Source organism: Kogia breviceps, chromosome 4, assembly GCF_026419965.1.
Source record: "Kogia breviceps isolate mKogBre1 chromosome 4, mKogBre1 haplotype 1, whole genome shotgun sequence".
NCBI classification, from domain to species: domain Eukaryota; kingdom Metazoa; phylum Chordata; class Mammalia; order Artiodactyla; family Physeteridae; genus Kogia; species Kogia breviceps.
In genome coordinates, this window is record NC_081313.1 from 70,872,459 (window position 1) to 70,879,460 (window position 7,002).

The window sequence follows — 7,002 nt, forward strand, 5'->3', positions numbered from 1 at the left end:
TTTACAAAGCTGAATACATATATGGGCATTTCGGTATGTGTAAGCTGTGTCTGCTGCTCTGCTGTCTATTCAGAATCCTAGCAGGACACTGGTAGATACACCTCTGATATAGGGACTGAGTGTCAGAACATTCACCTTTAATCAAAATTACTAAGGACAGGTCCTTAAATCATTTGAAAAGGGTGAAATTTTTCAACTGATGGAGTTCAAGTCTTTCTCACCAGTTTGACTTGAGGAAAATTGTTTCAGAAATACAGGCATCATTCACGAAAGTAAATCTCCTTTCTGAACATCTTTGTGCATAATCTAATCATCATTTCACATTCAGCTCAGAATATTAGAAAATATTCAAAGATACAGTCCATTCGATGAATGGATCAACTAGAAAATTTTAGTTAAGGCAGAAAATGCCATTAAGATATTTTTAAAAATACTTCAGAAACACATGGGAATGTAAGTGATAAAATCTTTTGCTAATTCAATGGCAGGAAGCTTCCTATGATAATGTAGTGAAACTCTGTCTAGAGGATTACGATGTCTATGTGCTGCTCAGCTTCTTGGGAATGTGTTCTCTATGAGGAAAAGAATGAGATGGGAACAGAGAGGTTGTAGATGCATGAAAGAGCACTAACTGTGCCTCCACTGTCTGCTGTCCCTCAGAGTGAATAAGGATCCCATTTGTGTAAAAACCCCTTTTTAGGATGGAGAAGTTGAGAGTCTAAATAACTCCAGAGCTTGGGCTATCTCGGGGGCCTTTTGCTAAGACGTCTAAACAATGCTTCTATTTCATTTCTAATGCAATATGCAGCTATTTCCAAATACTCTCACTATCCTGCAGTGGGATTATTGAAAATCTTATTATGGCAAACCATATGGGGGACAAAGACTATTTATTCAGGAAAATCATTTCTCCAATAAAATTTGCATTGAGCTGAGTTTTTTAACTTTACGAAAATATACATCATATGTACATATTTTTTCCCAAGGTACAAACACCACAGAATTTTATTAAACATTCTGGGTTCTAAAACTTTACATATCATTTTAATGTAAAATAGTATCCCAGTGCTATGAGGCCTCTGCAACATAGAAGCTTTTAATATAAGTGCTGACACAATTTTAGCTTTAACTCTATTCATATTACTTATATCAGAATTTTAGACATGGAAAACAAGCTTTCCCGGCTAAAGACAATCCTCATTTAAATTTTTGTTTAAAGATACGGGCAGGCACAAACACCTTTGCATTACAATTTTTATTAGTTTTATCCCATCTTTAATTTTATTCTGTGGCTAAGTATCTCATTTCCATGTAAACTTCCATTAGGAACACAAATTGCTGACACCACATCTACTGACAGAAATGCCACAACATAAATTATACCCAGAAAATGCCGCTTTGGGTGGGGGGGCATGGCAGAGAGAACTAAGCTAGATAAAAAGCCACTGTGCTGCTGCCCAGCCTGCAGTCCTGTCCCGCTGACCACTGATAAAATTTATCACAGGGCCACATACGGGAAGGCAGCTTAAAGAAGAGTCGTCTGTGGTAAAACGTGTAACAGCAAAACAGCTAATGGAGCATTATTACTTTATTGGAAAGCAATATCTCTAGATGCTTCACTTTTCTAGCTTTAGCAAGAGTATGAATTGTTCCTCCATACGCAGAAGAGCTGATATGAAAAAGAAGTTGACAGAACTCTGAATGTTGGCAACAGGCACCTCCTAGACTTTCCACTTCACCGCTCTCTGCTCAGGACAGGTAACTAGCAGAGGGGTGAATGAGTTCCAACAAAGTTAAAACCAATCTGAATCTTCCTTCTTAAAAAAAATGATGAGCTATAAATGTTAACGGTCTCCTTGTAAAGACACAGTCTTGTAAATTCTGGCTAACTATTGTTGCCGTAATTCAGTTCTGGCATTAGAAGAAGGTAGAAATACCCCAATTCCACCAATAAAGGGAATCTCATTTACCAAGAACTTTAAAAACTTTGTCATTGGATAGGGCTTATTTTGTAGGGGCTGAAAAGAAAGCAGCTGCGTAAACTTGCACAAGCACTGGCAGCCACAGTCCATTGGATAGAATGGGTACAAATAAAAATGGCCAGGTGGTGTGGTGTCTTAAATGCCAATGAAGACAGCATTTCAAACAAATGAAGGCTCTCAGTGTTATCACCTGCAGCTGGGAGAGCCAGAGAGTGACGTCATCAAGATGGCGACGAGGTCGTTTCTGACTTGGCGTCCTGTCCCAGTAAGAGCTAACTATCCGTGAACAGGACATCACTGAGAGTCCTAGAGCACGGGGGTGAGGCTGAAGAACCCGCTGCACCACAGACACCAAGACAGACTGCATTAGAAGGTAAGAGAAACGGCTTCGCGTCGGCGGGTTGCCCCTCCCCTGAGTCTCTGGGGCCTTCAGTGGGAACAGTGATTAGCATACGGAGGATTTTGTTGTTCTTATCATCTTTGCTATCCATAAGCCGCGTCTTAAACCGTATATAATTGGGCATGCATGGTGCAGCTGTGTTCTGTCCCTGCTCCACAACATCATCCAGGTCTCTGAGTTCTGTTCCTTCCTATCTGTTCCTTAAAGAAGTCGGGGATTTTGAATCGGCTGCTTCTAGTTTATGGAAGAAAAACTGCATTGCTATCTAATGGAGTCAATTTAGGCTCAATCTGATAACTGCAAAGGACATTACAAGAGAGTAAAGTTCTCATTTCTAACGCTCAGCCTCAGAAGCCAGCTATTTCTCATTAACCTTTTTTCCTATTTGTCCGAGCCAATGGTTCATGCTATGTTATATATATAACACCTTTATGAAGCTGCTTGTGTACCTAGTCTCTACTATTCCTTAGGTTAGTATTTCATGTTTATTACCTGCATTTTAAAGCGGTACTTCATCTTGTTTTTCCAAAATGTATCTCATTCAAGCTGTTGGGGAAATTTAAATATCTGACTCACCAGGATTTAATGAATAATAATAGCTACTGTTTATATATGCAAGGCTGATTTCTATATGTTAACTTATTCCTCAAAGAACTCTATGAAAACAGTTACGGTTTTCTTCATTTTATGAAAACAGAGCTTGAGGTTTAAAGAAATTGGTACAATTTAATCCAGGTCAGGTAGCTGGTAGATTTGTTCACTGGAATATAATATTTTGGGTTTTATGTGTAGATGATGGATATTTTTCAAGATTGGAAACTTACAGACAGTATGAAACAGGCCTTTTTACTTAGTCCTTCCTGGGCATAATGAACAGCATACAGTACCATGCATGAGAGTGCATGGAGGTGTGGGCTATATAGTGCCCTTTATTAACAGACATATTCAGCAAGTCCCTTAACCTCTTTAAGCCTCAGTTGCCTCAAATACAAATGTGAAAAATAATCCTTTAACAGTGTGAAGACAGGGGGATGGATCAGTTGGTCTCTATGGATTCCTTCTAGGTTTTAAGATGCTGCTGATACAATAACAGAAGAAAAAAAAAAAGTCATTTCTGTGTCAGGATGCAGAGCCAACCCACCAGAAATCTACCTGTCTCTGGCATTGATCTTGGTACTATAGTCAACAATATAATGTAATTGGTTGAAAAACAGCTGCTTTATATAAATTGACAAAGCAGCCTGGCGGGGGAGAGTGGGGGAAGAAACAGGTAATGAGCCTGCAAAGAACACCCATTAAGATAGAGTCAGCATCAGCTGATTCTGGAGTCAGTCCGTGTGCTCACCAAGCATCTTTTTTTTTTTTTTTTGGTGATACGCGGGCCTCCCCCCGTTTCGGAGCACAGGCTCCGGACGCGCAGGCCCAGCGGCCATGGCTCACGGGCCCAGCCGCTGCGCGGCACGTGGGATCCTCCCGGACCGGGGCACGAACCCATGTTCGTGCCAGGGAAGCCCAAGTATCTTTAAGAGTGTTTAAAAAACGCAAGAAGAGGGGCTTCCCTGGTGGCGCGGTGGTTGAGAGTTCGCCTGCCAATGCAGGGAACATGGGTTCGTGCCCCGGTCCGGGAGCATCCCACGTGCCGCGCAGCGGCTGGGCCCGTGAGCCATGGCCGCTGGGCCTGCGCGTCCGGAGCCTGTGCTCCGAAACGGGGGGCGGGGCGCGACAGTGAGAGGCCCGCGTATCACCAAAAAAAAAAAAAAAAAACACCTTGGAAGAAGAAATTGTTGATGGAAGGATTAGCTTCTGTGAGCCAAAATGGATTATTAATTGTCTTTAATGAGTGAAAAATGTAGACATTGGTGTACCTTGTTTCTAGTTGCGTATATCGATCTGGGACAGTCTTCATGCCAACTTTTATTGCAAAAACTGAAGCTAATTTGGGACTCTGAAGAAAGATTCTGATAGATAAGATTGATGGTTTTTACTGAGAAAGCAGAAAACGAGATAGCTCCTTCACTAACATAAAAAGAGGCAGATGAGACTAGAAGGCAAGAAAGCTAGATAGCAATTACTCATTCATCAAAAACTAACATGTACACATGTTTTTCCCTTCTTTTTTCCCCATTCTCATATTCATTCTGTTCTTTTACATTCCTCTGTAGCTTGGCCTGAGACCCAGAACTTCAGTCTTTTATCAGCCACAAGAGAAGGAGAATGGGAGTAGAGTGGAAACATGTGTGTTCAGTGAGGATTCCTGATTGTAGAATGAAAATGATGTAGGAGGTAACTTTTCTCTAGTCCTAGTAATAACCCAGAAAGGGCAGTACAAGTAGATTCTCTATGTGTCCTACCTAGGTGAGTGGTAGGAGTGAGAGTTCAGATAAGGCAGAGATGTCCACTGGATCATTATGCTTCAATATAATGGTAATTGTTTGAATCAGAGTATTTATTTCAGATATCACTGGATCATATAAACACAGTGGTAATTAGGTGTATTTTACATTTAAGAGGAGATAGATTAAGACAAATAGGAAGGCGGTTAAAAGCAACGAAAAAAGTACCAAAAAATACTTAGTAGTAGCAAAATAAAAAGAAATCACAGAGGTGTTTCCCAGTTGTTATATTCACGCTTTTCTAATACTTCATGGTTTTATTTCTTTCTTTAGACCAGAATCTTGTGAGTATCCCAGTTATACCACATTCTGGAAATAGAAAGAAAGCAAGCCTCCCTCTCTCCCAACCTCCCTCCCACACTTTCAATATTCTGTGAATTTGACCTATTTATCACCTGGAAGTATGGTTCTTATTGAGAAACTTAAAGGATCTTACGTAAGCAAACTGCAGTCAGCACAGGGGAGCCCTCACATTATCTGTCTCATTCTCCCTTTAATTTGGGAAAGGTAACCTTTGAAAATCAGGTGTCCACTGCTAAAATAAGACCTGCAGCCAAGCGCAGGGCTCCAGCCCCTCATGTGTCTCTTGTCAGTGGAGGAGGGTACCATAACCTCTCTCTTAGGGGAATAACAGACCAGGTTTAGTAGAATGTGAGGTTTGGGGGGTGACTCTCAGGAATATCAGAGTTGTCCTAGGGACAAAGTAACCTCATTTTGACATGGCCAATGTAACATTTCAGAATATTGGAAAAGAACTTATTTTCTTCCAAAATTTTGGCCCAACTATTATTATGCCTTCTGTGGTTAAAAACAAGTCATTGTCTTTCCCAATTTCATGTTAGTTGTGTTTAACATCCCTTAAATTCTTCATCTTGGGAGGGGAGAAGAGAGTGTTTTTGGCTAGTCAACCTGACAATAAAGTTCATGGGACTGTCATTGGGAAATTCAATTACGGAAAATAGGCAATTGTGGCCAAAGAAAAATCTTGAGGCAACTGAAAACGTTATTGCTATTCCTTTTTGGAAATGAAACTTTTTTTTTTCAAATGAAGAGACAGAAAACAGACTACCAAATTGAAAATTGGAATTATAAGTATAATTGAATAGATTGTTTCCTAAATTTTCAAAAAATCGATCTGTCATAATTTTAACAATTTTACCTAAGTATCCTTTTTCGTATTTTCTTTACTACGGAGATGACTTTGTGTTTCTAAATCTGTTTAAAAATAGATTTTCTAATTATAAACATGCTTTCACTCATACCATTTAGAACTTACATACACTGGAGCAGTAAATCATGTAAATTGCAAATACTTTAGTATGGTTTCTCATCCAACAATGGTTTATAATGAGGTACCAGTAGATGATGAGTGTGGTTACACAATAGTCTCAAAGTTTTTGGAAATGAAAAGAAAATTATTGAGGAATTTCTTCTTTTCTTCCTCACAAATCAGTGGTGTTTCACCCATACTAAAAAAACTCTCCTTGTTTGACAATTTATCAACTCATTTCTCACGGTGGAGCAGATTGGCCAGTCAGTTTAACATATCCTGGCTTCATAAAGCTGTTTCTGGATGGACAGTGCTCTAAACAGACAATGCATACACATGGTAGATACTTCATAAAGACATACTAAGAATTGAAAACTCAGTGTTCAAGATTCTAGTTACTTTGGTGTATCCTTTTGGAGAACTTTGTTGGAATGATTCTTTTTTTTTTTTTTTTTTTTTTTGCTGTACGCGGGCCTCTCATTGTTGTGGCTCCTCCCGTTGCGGAGCACAGGCCCCAGACGCGCAAGCTCAGCGGCCACGGCTCACGGGCCCAGCCGCTCCGTGGCATATGGGATCTTCCTGGGCCGGGGCACGAACCCGTGTCCCCTGCATTGGCAGGCAGACTCCCAACCGCTGCGCCACCAGGGAAGCCCTGGAATGATTCTTGAAGTAGCTTCAGGCAGGGTTACACTTAAATTTTTGGTTTAAGGAGCAACAATAGTGCATTGTTTTCATAGTACATTGAGAAAAAAATCCTGTGTCATTACCACTGCGTTCGAACACACTGGATTTTTAAAAGGATTTCTCCATTTGTTACCCTTTAAGAGTTAGTCTGCGGTTTGGGTAGCATTTACCAGATATGCAGACAATCTTCCCAGGTGAAGCTGTATGAGAAAATCACAGTGATACTGCTGGAAAGAGTTATGTGCACTCCCAATCTTTACTTCTTCCCCTCCC